We start from the raw sequence: 13,939 nt of genomic DNA on the forward strand, positions 1-13,939 counted from the left end.
AGGATTTTGTAGACTAATACACTGCAGCAATAGGATCTATTCATGATGGAATTTAGTAGAAGACAGAAAGGTTTTTCACTGACAGCAAGTAGAGTTTTTGAAAATGGTGAGGAACTGAAACATGTAAACATTTATAAATGCTCGGTAAGTATTATGAACATAAAACCGGACCTTATTCATTTGTTCTCACGTTGAGATTATTTTCCAAGGCTCCACAGCAAATAAAAGTGCTCACATGACTTGGAAGCTCTGGCTGTGAACTCTGTTATTGATACTGTCTGGAGCTGGAACTTGAAGTTGGGTAATTTAGTACAGCATTGTACCCAAACTGGGGTCACACGCTCAGGATTCCAACACATGAGTCAGCAGACTTGCAGTGAAATCTGTGCACCATGACTGATTTTGATTAAATACAAATTCCTTCACAGGGATTTACAAGATGTTCCAGCACTCATGCTGAACTGCACTTGTAAGAATAAGGCCAGTCCTGGCATTCACAATGAGCGCATGATGTGGCCACAACATTGCTAGATCCCACTGTTCAAATGACCTACAGTATTAACTACTTAAGGATTAGAAATTTTTGTGTTTTTGCACGTTTCTTTTTTTTCCTCCCCTTCTTCCAAGAGCTATAACATTTTTGTTTTTCCATCGACATAGCCATATTAGAAATTGATTTTTGAGAATGAGTTGTACAGTAGTTTTTAATTACACCATTTGTTTTACCATGTAATGTTCTGAAAACCAAGAACAAAATACGAAGTGCAGTGAAAAAGACACAATTCTGAAATTGCTTTTAGAGTTTGTTTTTACGGCATTGATTGTGCAGTAAACTTGACCTGATAAATCATGTTGCTAAGTCAGTGTGATTACAATGTTCTGAATTTTTTTTAAACCCTTATATGTTTAGTATCGCTTTAAAGGAAAAATAAAAAAAAAGAAAAATGGATTTTTGTAATCATTTTCTGAGACCTGTAACTTCCTTAAAGGCAATCTGACAGTAGGGTCAACCCTCCTTTGCCATCTATTTTAGCATGTAGGTAATAGGAAGCTGAATAAAATGATACTTTGATATCTTCAATCTGATGTTTTATTCCAGAGAAATCCACATTTTTCTATTATATAAACGAGCTGCTAAGATCTATCGGCCGAACACTGTTCTGCATGAGAATCTGCCTCCAGAGCTTATTTGTAATAAAAGGAGGTATCACCAGTGTGAGATATGTAACACAGAACATTAGAATTGAACTTTATCTCCTTACAAACACATCACTGCAGCTCTCACAGCTCTGCTGAATTGCAACAATATTACAGCCTTGTCTGCCTGTGAGATGGAGCTGAGAGGAACCTGCAGATGTGGCAGTTATAATCACACACAGCTCTGCAGTGAGATCAGGAGAGCAGAGAGCGGCCATCACACATCACACTGGTAAACCCCCCTTTTATTTAACCCCTTAACCCCCAAGGGTGGTTTGCATGTTAAAGACTGGGCCAATTGTTACAATTCTGACCACTGTCCGTTTATGAGGTAATAACTCTAGAACACTTGCATGGATACTGGTGATTCTGACATGGTTTTCTCATGACATATTGCACATCATGTTAGTGGTAAAATTTCCTCGATATTACTTGCGTTTATTTATGAAAAAAAAACGGAAATTTGGCGAAAATGTTGCAATTTTCCAACTTTGAATTTTCATGCCCTTAAATCACAGAGATATGTCACACAAAGTACTTAATAAGTAACATTTCCCGCATGTTTACTTTAGATCAGCACAATTTTGGAACCAAAATTGTTTTTTTGTTAGGAAGTTATAAGGGTTAAAAGTTGACCAGCAATTTCTCATTTTAACAACACCACTTTTTTTAGGGACCACATCACGTTTGGGTCTATATGATAGAAAATACCAAAAAGTGACACCATTCTAAAATCTGCACCTCCCAAGGTGCTCAAAACCACATTCAAGAAGTTTATTAACCCTTCAGGTGCTTCACATGAATTTTGGAATGTTTTTAAAAAATGAACATTTAACTTTTTTTCACAAAAAATTTACTTCAGATCCAATTGGTTTTATTTTACCGAGGATAACAAGAGAAATTGGACCCCAAAAGTCGTTGTACAATTTGTCCTGAGTACGCTGATACCCCATATGTGGGGATAAACCACTGTTTGGGTGCATGGCAGAGCTCAGAAGGGAAGGAGCGCTGTTTGACTTTTCAATGCAAAATTGGCTGGAATTGAGATAGGACGCCATGTAGCATTTGGAGAGCTTGTAAATGTACAAAAGGAAGAAAAAAGAAGGTACAAAAATAGTGCACTCAACCGGTAGCAATGTAGAAAATAGCTTTATTGGTAACAAAAGAAAGTGCACATACATAATAAGACCATTTAAAAACACTTAAAACAAACACAAGGATTCAAAGTACAATATGGAGGCCAAAATATGGTATATCAAGATAGAAATGTTAACTGATAATGCTCTATAATTAAATAACGGATAAAGGCATATTATACCATGATTAAACCACCCATAAGCTGTTAATATATAGCTATGAATATTGTACAGGAATAAAGCATAGACTAAAATTAGTGCAAGTCAGCGGGGTCATAGGCTACTTACAAAATGATTATGGACTCTGAATCCTGATCATTGCATGCAATGCCTGTATAACAATTGTCACCCAGAAGTTGTGGTGATATAGTTAGAGAAATAAAAAGATAATATAAACTCACCAAATCTTCAATGTAAGACAGCATGAATGATCCCCACCATCCCTACGCGTATTGCTATCAACTATAGCTTAGTCAGCTAAAGTTTATAATGCAGTGCCGTGAAAATAAAAAATCATTTTTTTCCCACAAAAATGATGTTTTAGCCCCCAAATTTTTATTTTCCCAGGGGTAACAGGAGAAATTGGACTACAAAAGTTGTTGTCCAATTTGTCCTGAGTACGCTGATACCCCATATGTGGAGGTAAACCACTGTTTGGGCGCATGGCAGAGATTGGAAGGGAAGGAGCACCGTTTTACTTTTTCAATGCAGAATTGGCTGCAATTGAGATCAGACACCATGTCGCGCTTGGAGAGCCCCTGAGGTGCCTAAACAGTGGAACCCCCCCAATTCTAACTCCAATCCTAACCCGAACACACTCCTAACTCTAATCCCAACCCTAACATAACAATAACCACACTTTTAACCCGAACACAACCCTAACCCTAATCCCAACCCTAACCACACCCCTAACCTTAATCCCAACCCTAAGCATTACCCTAACCACACCCCTAATCCTGACACACCCCAAACCCTAATCCCAACCCTAATCCCAACTGTAAATGTAATCCAAACCCTAACCCCATCTCTAGCCCCAACCCTAACGCTAACTTTAGCCCCAACCGTAACCCTAACTTTAGCCCTAACCCTAATGGGAAAATGGAAATATATACATTTTTTAATTTTATTATTTTTCCCTACCTAAGGGGGTGGTGAAGGGGGGTTTGATTTACTATTTATAGCAGGTTTTTGTTTGGCAGCTGTCACACACTAAAAGATGCTTTTTATTGCAAAAAAAAGTTTTTGCATCACCACATTTTGAGAGCTATAATTTTTCCATATTTTGGTCCACAGAGTCATGTGAGGTCTTTTTTGCGGGACAAGTTGACGTTTTTATTGGTACCATTTTCGGGCACATGACATTTTTGATCGTTTTTTATTATGATTTTTGGGAGGCAGAATGAACAAAAAACAGCAATTCATGAAATTCGTTTGGGTGGGGCGTTTATACAATTCCGCGTGTGGTAAAATTGATAAAGCAGTTTTATTCTTTGGGTCAGTACAATTACAGCGATACCTCACTAATATCTTTTTTATGTTTTGGCGCTTTTATACAATAAAAACTATGTTATATAAAAAATAATTATTTTTGCATCGGCTTATTCTGAGGGTTATAACTATAACTATTTTTTTGCTGATGATGCTGTATGGTGGCTCGTTTTTTTATGGGACAAGATGACATTTTCAACTGTACCACGTTTATTTATATATGTTATTCCACTTTTTGTTCGGCTATATGATGATAAAGCATTGTTTTTTGCCTCGTTTTTTATTTACGGTATTTATTTTACCGTGTTCACTGAAGGGGTTAACTAGTGGGACAGTTTTATAGGTCGGGCCCTTACAGACGTGGCGATACTAAATATGTGTACTTTTATTGTTTGTTTTTTTATGTACATAAAGAAATGTATTTTTTGGGGAAAAAAGTCATAGTTACTCACCGATAACGGTGTTTCTCGGAGCCCATGACAGCACTACGGAGAGAGGGGATCCGCCCTTCAGGGACAGGAAACCTACAGATAAAAGGGCGGTACCTCTCCCTCGCATCAGTTGGTTTACAGAGCATCGGAGGACCTCCAGGTTAGTTACAACAGAGAAAATAGCATATTATAACATTTCTTAAAAAAAGGAACCCCGTGCCTAGACTATAATATATAAACTATATAAATCATATGTAATTAAAGGTGCTCACCGCACTCGTGATGGGAGGGAATAAGCGAGTACTGTCATGGGCTCCGAGAAACACCGTTATCGGTGAGTAACTATGACTTTCTCGGTCCCCCATGACAGCACTACAGAGAGAATTGCAGAGACTAAGCTTAGGGAGGGACCACCGCCTCAAGAACCCTTCGACCGAAGGTCAAGTCAGACACAGAGGCTAGATTTAATCTATAGTGTCTAAAAAAGGTTGACGGTGATGACCAGGTGGCCGCCTTACAGATTTGTTCTATTGATACCTCTGACCTCTCAGCCCATGAGGTAGCTACTGCTCTTGTGGAATGCGCTCTTATACCGTCCGGGATCGCATTCCCCGTGGATGAATATGCCAACGCTATTGCCTCTTTTATCCACCTTGCCAAAGTACCTTTAGATGCCCGGAATCCTTTTCTGGGACCCTGAAAACAGACAAACAAAGAACCTTCCTTCCTATACTCCCTGGTGGAATCTAGGTATTGGACTAGGCATCTTCTGACATCTAGATTATGGAAGTTCTGCTCTTTCTCATTTCTAGGGTTCGGGCAGAAGGACGGCAGGGATATTTCTTGTGACCTATGGAATTTTGACGCCACTTTTGGCAAATAGGCCGGGTCAGGTCTAAGAGTGACTCTATCATCCATTATTTTTGTAAAGGGAGGGTTAGAGGATAAGGCTTGAATATCGCTTATTCTGCGCGCAGATGTTAAGGCTACCAGAAGAATGGTCTTAAGTGATAGTGTTTTAATGGGAATCATGTCTATGGGTTCAAATGGAGGACTAGATAACGCCGAGAGGACTAAATTTAAGTCCCATGGGGGCATCTTTTGGGTAACTACAGGTTTTGTTCTTGTTACCGCTTTAATGAATCTTATTATCCATGGGTTGGCTGCAATATTCTGGTTATAGAGTGCTCCCAGGGCTGCTATCTGTACCTTAAGAGTACTAACCGCTAACCCCTGTTCCAGACCTTTTTGTAGGAACTCAAGTATTTTATTAATTGAGGGTCCCTCCTGGATTTTTACTTTGGAGACAGACAAGAATTTTTTCCATGTTTTCCCATATATTTTAGTCGTAACAGGTTTTCTACATTTTAACAATGTTGCAACTAAGTTGTCTGAGAAGCCCCTTTCTTTTAATAGTCCCCCTTCAAAAGCCAGGCTGTCAAATGCAAGTTCGTCTCCTGTGGGTGGAAGATCGGACCTTGCTGTAGTAGGTCTGGCAAATTCGGTAGAACCGATGGGTCTGAGACCGATAGCATCCTTAGCCAGGAAAACCATGTCCTTTTTGGCCAGAACGGGGCAATAAGGATCATTTTTGTTTTGTCCTCTCTGACTTTCCGAATGACTGCCGGAATCAGAATGATTGGCGGAAAAGCGTATGTCAGCTTGTGTGTCCATGGGATCAGAAAGGCATCCAGAGCCTGGGGATTCCCTTCTGGGCTTAGTGAGCAAAATTTGCTTACTTTTTTGTTTTTGCAATTGGCGAACAAGTCTATTGTTGGGGTTCCCCACATTCTCGTGATCTGGTTGCAGACAGACTGATTCAGGGACCACTCGCCTTGTTTCAACTGGGTTCGACTCAAGTAATCTGCTTTCTCGTTTTTTGAACCTTGAATATGTATCGCGGAAAGGGATAGCAGATTTTTTTCCGCAAGGCTGATAATTTTGGCGGAGGAACTCATCAGTGACCGAGACCTTGTTCCTCCCTGGTGATTTATATATGCTACTGTCACTATGTTGTCCGAGAAAACTCGGACGTGATGTCCCCGAATGTAGGTTAGGAAAGATAGAAGAGCACGATGCACCGCCCAAAGTTCTTTTTGGTTTGAGGATGCTGACAGTTCCTGAATTGACCAGTTGCCCTGAGCCACTTTGTCTTCCATGTGGGCCCCCCACCCCCTGGGACTCGCATCGGTTGTTATCACCCGAGATATTTATGGTACCCAAGGAATTCCTTTTGAAATATTCTGGTTCTTTCCCCACCAGAGAAGGGAATGAATAACAGAGGAATCTAGAATGAGCCTGCTTTCCAAATTGTTTTTTAATATTAACTGCCATTCTAGTATGTGCCACTGAAGCTCTCTTGTGTGAAATTGTGCGAAAGGTATCGCCGGCATGCATGAAGATAGAGAGCTCAGCAGTGACATTGCCCTCCTTAGAGTCATGGAGGGGTTTTGTAGGGTCTGTGCTATCATGGTTAATATTTTGTCTTTTTTGGGGCCCGGGAGTTGGCATTCTTGAACCTGGGAGTCTAACGTCAGCCCTAGGAACTCCTGTACTTGACAGGGTTCCAACTTTGATTTTTTTATATTTATGAGCCAACCCAAGTCCGTTAGAATAGACATTACTCGGTCTCTTTGTTGTCTGCAACTTTGAGCCGAGTCGCTGGCAATAAGAAAATCGTCCAAGTAAGGGACTATGATAATGCTTTGTTCCCTTATGTGGGCCATCGTTTCCGCTACTATTTTCGTGAATATTCGCGGAGCAATTGAGATCCCGAACGGGAGGGCCCTGTACTGGAAGTTTCTTATTTTTCCCTCTATGGAGACCGCCATCCTGAGAAATTTTTGAGATTGTTCATGGATGAGCACATGGTAATATGCGTCGGTTAGGTCTATCACGACCATGTAGCAATTTGGGAAAAGAATTTTTATTGTAGACTTTATTGTTTCCATTTTGAACTTGTGATTTCTTACATAACTGTTTAAGTTTCTTAAGTTTATAATCGTCTGAAAGGACCCGTCGGGTTTTGGTACTAGAAACAGAGGGGAGAAAAACCCTTCCTCCATTTCTTGAGGGGAGATTTCCTGAATTACGGATTTTTGCAGTAAGGAAATAATTTCTTTCTCTAATGCCGCTTGTTCTGCTGCCGAAGGCCTTGTTTTTGTCACTATCTAATTTCGGGGGGGGGAAGAAAATCTATTTTTAGACCGGATTGTATGAGTTTTAAAATCCAGGTGTTGTTGGATATTTTCTTCCAGGCAGGAAGAAATGAGGTGAGCCTTCCCCCCACCGTAGGGAAAATGTCATTTGGAGGGCTTTTTGTCACGGGAGGTGTTGCCAAAAAGGTAACCTCTATCTCGTCTTCTCCCTTCTTCCCATTTATTCTGTTCTATGGGAGGTCACCGACGAAAAAATTTTCGGTTCCGAAAGGACTGTTTAAATGGGGCTGGTCCCAGATTTGGAAACAGATTTGGAAATAGAACACAATTTCAGTTTTGTTTGGAGGTCCCCTGGCCAGCTCTTAAGCCATAGGGTTCTTCTAGCTGCGTTGGAGAGGGCAGCGGCCTTGGATGTTAAACGTACTGAGTCCGCTGAGGAGTCCGCTAGGAACGCTGCTGCTGCCCTAATTGCAGGGATTGAGTCTAGCAATTTACTCCTGGGTGACCCATCCTTAATCTGGCTTTCCAGCTGGTCAACCCACACCATCAAAGACCTGGAGGTGCAGGTCGCTGCAACTGCAGGTCTCAAGCTACCCCCAGCCGATTCCCATGCCCCTTTAAGAAAGGTATCCGCTTTCTTGTCTAAAGGGTCTTTGAGGGTACCCATATCCTCAAACGGGAACGCAAATTTTTTCGAGGCTTTGGCCACTGCTACGTCCAATTTTGGTGCCTTGTCCCAAGAAGTGGACGCCTCGTCCTCAAAGGGATACTTTCTTTTAAGCGAGGGCACTGAAGAATTTCTCCTGTCCGGTTTTTCCCATTCTTTTTTGATCAGTGTCTGGACATTGGAATTTAATGGAAAAGCTCTCCGCTTTTTTTGTCCCAGACCTCCGAACATTATATCTTGAGTCGATTTATCGGGTCTGGGATCCTCAACCCCCATAGTGGCTCTGACGGCTTTTACTAAGGCGTCCACTTCCTCTAGTGGGAAGCAATGACGGCCCGAATCTTCATCGGAGGAAGATAGGGAGGATTTAGAATCGTCAGAATCCACGTCCTCAGATGAGGATCGGACAGAGTGGGAATGTACCGTCTCCTTCACCTTATCCTTCCCTTTTTTGGAAGATAACAGGGCATTCTGAACTTCAGATCTAATTATAGTTTTAAGTTCAGATGCGAAGTCAGGGGTTTCTTCACACAATAAACGCTGAATGCAAGATTTACAAAGCTTTTTGCTCCAGGTTACCGGCAAAGCTTTGCTACAGGTGGGGCAGGCCCTATTTTTCTTTTTCTCCAGGCTCTTCTTACCCTAGTAAGGGAGAAGAGGGAATCCTATTATAAAATATGTACTTTCATGGAGATCACTCACCATTCGGATGTGGAGGCAGGTACCGGTTCTGGAGGAGGGCCCAGGTCTGGTAGAGGAGTCTCTTGAGGAGGGGAGTTAGTCCTTGCAGCAGATCTGCTGCGCTGTGTGGACCGACTGCTAGACCCACTTCCTCTGGAGCTCTTGGGGTCCACCTTCTTATGGTGCTGCTGCCTGGGCTGCAGCTGCTGTGGATCGCTGTCCTCCATGGTTACAGGGAGATAGTGCGACAACTACTGTATGTGTGCACCATCTCCCTTTTTGAATCCGGCGTTCTACCTGCACTTCCGGTCCTGCGCACATCCACCCGGGAGAGAGATTACCGCGCATGCGCACGGAGATGACCCGGAAGTTAATGCCGCATTTCCGGAGCGGCAGCCATCTTTCTCCACCCGGAGCGTGCAGTAGCCGGCACAGAAGCTCCGGGTGACCAGCGCCCCTTCCTCCCTCAGAGTCTGGCGGCGGTCTCTCCCCCGTACACCCTGAAGAACCCGTCGGTTCCAGCGGTGGCGGCTTTGGGTGCCGGACAAGCCGCGGCAGGAGCCTCCTCGCTGCCGGAACCCGACTGCCCGGTCCGTGATACAGCTGCTTCAGGTACCACCGAGAAGAGGTTCCCCGTCAGGGACAGGAAACCAACTGATGTGAGGGAGACCACAATAACAAAGACAGAAGGGCGCACAGCCAGCCTGGTCTTCCTGTTTCACCCCTTCACAGATAAGAAGCGTGTTTGCGTCACTGCAGGCTAGGGTGCTCACTTAGAAAAACAGTGTCCAAAATGAAATAGAAAAAAGGAAAAGGAGCACTCACCGTCCATGCAAAATCCTTTATTCGAGTGGCATTACATCAAAGTAGCGGAGCATTGCAGGGAGGAAATGTGGAAGAGGACGACGGCCGTTTCACGCTCACTGCGCTTCTACGGGTCCGATGGTAACCACAGGTGAGTAATCCAATTTATTCAGTAACCTCCGCTAGTGGGAGTGTTCACTCACCTGACCACAATACCATTAACATGCTCCTACTTATTAAAATACTATAAAACAAAACAAAACAAATGGAGCAGCAACATAAAAAGAAAACCGTGTATAAGATAAGCACATATATATAAAAAAACATACAAATAATGTTACAGGAAAACGGACATGTCAATACGCTCATTTAACCCCAAAGGTCCTGTAGCATTTACCTTCATAATCCATCTCCCTTCCCGTTTCAATAATAATCTCCGATGGTCACCTCCCTGTTCAGGTAAACTAACTCTTTCTATACCGGCAAATTGTAAAACCGTAGCATCTCCCTTATGCACTGTGCGAACATGGCTAATCAACTTTGGAACCCCTTTGCCCGTACTAATGGACCTAAAGTGTTCTCTAACCCTAACAAATAAGGGACGGATGGTCTTACCTATGTAAAAGAGTCCACACGGGCAGAATAAAACATAAACCACAAACTTCGTTCTGCAGGAGATATAATCTCTCACTGTTGTGGTGACAGGGCCAATTTGCAAGGTTTTACCCGTAATATGGTATGTGCAGAAGTTGCATTGTCTGCACTTGATATTACCTGTTGGGAGTCCTTTAGTTAGCCAATTCTCATTTATAGTTTTAATTCTATTGTGCACTAGAATGTCCTTTAAATTCTGTCCACGGCGGCACGCAAATAATGGACCTTCTTTGATGCGATCTTTTAATACCGGATCACTCTCCAAAATATGCCAGTTCCTACGTATGGCTGTTCTAATTTGATTGTCCATAGGGCCATATTGGAAACTAAAGACAAATCTCTTATTATTGTCATCATGGCCAATGGGTTCCACTACATTACCCATAACACCTTTTATTTTATTCCCTGTATGTTCGTTATTAACCCTAGTTATTGCCTGTGTTAGAATTGAGGAGGGATAGCCTCTGTTCCTGAATCTGTCATACAGCTCTTGTGATTGTCGTTTATAACCCTCCTCACAACTGTTTATCCTTTTTACTCTGAGAAATTGGCTATACGGAAGTGATCTCTTAGTATAGTGGGGATGTGCACTTTGATAGTGTAATAAAGAGTTAGTGGCTGATGGTTTGCGGAAAATTTCCGTTTGAATACCTATTTCGTTAACCCATATTTTAACGTCTAAAAATTCGATGCTATTGCCTCCAAATACGGAGGTGAACTTCATATTCATTACATTTATGGCATCCAAATATGTCACAAAGGACTGAAATTCTTTATGACCACCATCCCAGACGATCAAAATATCGTCCACAAATCTGACGTATAACCTTATATATTTCAAGTATGGGTTCTCAGTTGTGTACACATATCGTTTCTCAAAGGCAGCTAGATATAAATTTGCGAAGGTACATGCAACGGGCGTACCCATTGCAGTACCCTCAATTTGAAGAAACCATTCTGAGTCAAATTGAAAAACGTTGTGGGTTAGAACAAATTTAAGGCCATTACAAACGAAATCTATGGTATTTTGGTCCGTGGGGGTAAAAGAAAGTATCTCTTTAATAGCCTCCACACCGCTTTGTTGTGGAATGCGAGTGTAGAGGCTTTCTACATCAATAGATGTGAGGGAACAACCTTCCTGCCAATCAAAATCTTTTAATACTTTTAAGAAGTGTTTTGTGTCACGTATATATGATGGAATATCCGAGAGTAGGGGGTGTAGCAACCAATCTAAGTAACGTGACAAGGGTTCTGTTAACGCCCCCACCCCTGACACTATAGGACGACCCGGCGGGGCTATCAGAGATTTATGAACCTTGGGTACATGGTACCACACTGGTTTACGTGGGAACGCTGGAAACAATTTTTCTGCTTGTTTAGCGGACATGATACCCATTTCTACGGCTGATCTTAATAAAGAACGCAATTCGTTCTTGTGTCTATGTATAGGATCAGATTTTAACCGCAAATAGGTCTCTGAATTGTTCAATTGTCTCAAAGCTTCCTGTATGTAATAGTCCTTTGACATCAAAACCAGGTTGCCCCCCTTATCTGCAGGTCGAACTATGACATCATGCCAACCCTTTATTTCATTTAAAGCACGTTTCTCAGATACAGATAAATTTGCAGGTGACTGCCGATAAATTAGGGCTTCAATGTCCTTCGTTACTTGTTTTTCAAAAATATCAATGACATTACCCGGTGTAGCCGGCGGTACAAAAGTTGATTTCACCCCACCTGCAAACGGACCAGTGGAGGATCTGGCTGTAGTTCCATTAGGTATACCTGAGTCCGTAAGATGTGATCTTTATTGATGTGAGGGAGAGGTACCGCCCTTTTATCTGTAGGTTTCCTGTCCCTGAAGGGCGGATCCCCTCTCTCCGTAGTGCTGTCATGGGGGACCGAGAATATATATTTTTTTTCTTTATTTAGTTTTTTTTTTTTTTAAATATTTTTAAACGTTAATTTTTTTTAAACTTTTTTAAATTGTCCCACGGTGGGACATCACTGTATAAAGTCAGATTGCTGATCTGACACTTTGCACAGCACTGTGTCAGATCAGGGATCTGACAGGCAGTGAAGGAGGCTTGCCGGCGCCTGCTCTTAGCAGGCACTGACAAGCCACCTCCCTGCAGGACCCGGAATGACCCCGCGGTCATCTGGGATCCAGGGCCTGCAGGGAGGAGACTCTCGGAACAACGCAATCACATTACGTTGTTCTGAGGGTCTCAGGGAAGAACGCAGGAAGCCCCCTCCCTGCACGATGCTTCTTTATGCCACCGGAATGCTGTGATCTTGTTTGATCGCAGTGTTTCGGGGGTTAAAGTGCCGGGAGCGGTCCGTGACTTCTCCTGGCACATAGTGCCAGGTGTCAGCTGTGATAATCAGCTGACACCCGGCCACGCTTCCCCCGTGTATAACGTACTATCCCGCCCATGGGAATTAAATCCCTGGTCACATGGACGGCATAGTACGTCCGATGTCAGAAAGGGGTTAAAATAATCTCTGGAGGCAGATTCTCATACAGATCAGCGTCCGGCCCATAGTCCTGAATGGCTCATTTACATAAGAAAAATGTAAATTTCTCTGGAATAACACGTCAGATCACAAATATCAAGGTATCATTTTTTTCAACTTCCTATTACCTACATGCCCATATATATGGCTAATACTACTACAGATTCCCTTTAATTCCTCTGTTGATGGACCTATGGGAGGACTTGTTTTTTTGTGAGTTCAGCTGTAGTTTTTTACAGGTTTAGTTCCCGTGATGAGTTTTTGACACTGCGTATTTTCACTGAGCAAACAAAAATCATTTTAGGGTATGTGTCCACCTTCAGGATGGCCGGCGGTATGGCTGGAACGGCAAACCCGCTCCGCCCTAAGCCCCTCCCCCTTCTGTGACGCGATGATGCCGGATGTGTTCATTGCACACATCTGGAATCATCGCACCCCACACATAGGGCCCTGTGATATACCTTGCGGCAGCGCAGCGGCGCCGCAGGGTACATGGACATGCTGCGATCTTAAAAGAAGCGCATCATGTCCGGAATCGCAGGGCCGCCAGGTGCGTGTTACCACGCATAGTGGAGACGGGATTTGATAAAATCCCCTCCACTATGCTGTAACATCTGGACGCTGCGTGTTTGACGCTGTGGCTATGCGCAGCGTCAAACACGCAGCGTTTCCTGAACGTGGACACATACCCTTACAGTTTCAGCAAAGAGCATGGGATTTCTAGTACCCCATGTGCTTTTTTTGCTGCTGCGAGCATGAGCCGAATGTCATGCTACTGTGCTCCCATCCTCCCACATGAGAGAATAGCAGCACAGGTGCAGAGGAGACGAAGAAAGTAATTTCTCCATCTTCTCCATGGCCTGACTCGCTGTATATGGGACTACACTGGGATGACATCTGAGTGCAGTGTGAAGTTTCACTCATAGGCCGGAGTCACACTACAGCGAGATACGTCCGAGTCTTGCAGGTTAAAAACAAGCTGTGGCATCGGCACTCTGGAGCAGAGCGTGCGGCTCCATGTATTGCTATGCGGCCGCACGCTCTGCTCTGGTATGCCGGTGCCAGAGCTTGCTTTTAACCTGAGAGACTCGGCCGTATCTCGCTGTGTGTGATCCCGGCCATACACATAAACTTGTATGTGTGCAAGTGAGTTGAGTCTCATTGCCACTCACAGGATGCTGTGATTGTTCTCAGATGCCAAATCGG

Source organism: Ranitomeya variabilis, chromosome 1, assembly GCF_051348905.1.
Source record: "Ranitomeya variabilis isolate aRanVar5 chromosome 1, aRanVar5.hap1, whole genome shotgun sequence".
Classification (NCBI taxonomy): Eukaryota; Metazoa; Chordata; class Amphibia; order Anura; family Dendrobatidae; genus Ranitomeya; species Ranitomeya variabilis.